This window comes from Arachis hypogaea, chromosome 4, assembly GCF_003086295.3.
Source record: "Arachis hypogaea cultivar Tifrunner chromosome 4, arahy.Tifrunner.gnm2.J5K5, whole genome shotgun sequence".
Taxonomy (NCBI): domain Eukaryota; kingdom Viridiplantae; phylum Streptophyta; class Magnoliopsida; order Fabales; family Fabaceae; genus Arachis; species Arachis hypogaea.
In genome coordinates this window covers 62806632-62807936 of record NC_092039.1, presented here as the reverse complement: position 1 = coordinate 62807936, position 1305 = coordinate 62806632, and the positions used below count along the sequence as shown (strand labels likewise).

At 40.6% G+C, this 1305-nt stretch overlaps 1 non-coding gene across 1 annotated transcript; it reads left to right on the top strand.

Moving 5' to 3' along the window:
* The first annotated feature begins 255 nt into the window (after positions 1 to 255).
* LOC112798943 (small nucleolar RNA R71) lies at positions 256 to 362 on the top strand. The gene has a single exon (XR_003200537.1). It is a non-coding gene; the product is annotated as a small nucleolar RNA R71 (small nucleolar RNA).
* The last annotated feature ends 943 nt before the right edge of the window (positions 363 to 1305 follow it).

Sequence of the window (1305 nt, the reverse complement as noted above, 5' to 3'; positions counted from 1 at the left end):
AGATCCGCTAACTGCTTGGTGATCATCTTGTTTTGAGCCAGCAGTGCATCCATGTGGTTCAGCTCCATTACTCCTCGAGTGTTGCTTCTTTCAGAAGCATAGAAGTAGTCATTCTCAGCGACAGTCTCAATGACATCTATGGCTTCTTCAATGGTTTTCTTCTTGTTTAGAGAGCCCCCTGATGAATGGTCCACGGCCTTCTTTGACTCATAAGAAAGACCTTCATAGAACATGTATAGTTGAACCCATTCATTGAACATGTCTGGTGGGCATCTTCTTGTTAAGTCCTTAAACCTCTCCCATGCCTCATAGAGAGTTTCACCATCTTGTTGCCTGAAGGTTTGTACCTCTGCTCTTAGCCTGTTGATTCTTTGAGGAGGGTAGAATCTTACCAAAAATTTGTTCACCACGTCTTCCCAATTTGTTAAGCTCTCCTTCGGGAAGGATTCCAGCCATTTAGATGCTTTGTCCCTGAGTGAGAATGGGAACAAAAGCAATTTATAGACATCCGAATGAACACCATTAGACTTCACGGTGTCACATTTTCTCAAGAAGGTGGTTAGATGTTGATTGGGGTCTTCTTGGGCACTTCTCTGAATGAACAGTTGTTCTAAACAAGGGTGATGAGTTGGGGTTTTAATTCAAAGTTGTTGGCATGTATGGTGGGCTTTTGGATGCTGCTTCCACAATTTTCTAGGTTGGGATTGATGTAAGAGCCTAATACTCTTATTTCCTGCCAGCATGATTCACAGGGCCTTCTCTGGCATGGTTGTGAGCTTCTTCTTCATGGTTGTTTTCCATGTTCTCCTCCATGTTTGTTTCAAAGTACTCTTCCTCTTCCTCAGTACCAACAACTCTTTTCCCTCTTGCTTCCCTCGTCAATCTACGGAGGGTCTCTCAGGTTCAGAATCAAAGGAAGTTAAAGTCCCGCTTCTTCTCCCTGTCATACAACTAACAGAGCACACAGCAAGAAATAAAATGGAGTGATTATTTTTGTTAGAGTGATTGTTAGTGTTAGTAATGCAAATTATCAAACAGTTAGTGGGTTAGTGAGCAGAATTATAAGTAAATTCAAAGAAAAAGAAAACAACGAGGGAATATGGGATGAGGAAGAAAATTAATTGAAACTAAGAGTAAATGACTAGGCAAATTAAACAATAAAAAGAAAATGCTCAATCTAGTGAACTTTCAATTTAATCATTGTCGATACAAAATCAATACCCGGCAATGGCGCCATAAACTTGATGCACGAAAACTTGTCTCTCAACAAATTTCCCTTCGGCAAGTATACCGAATTGTCGTCAA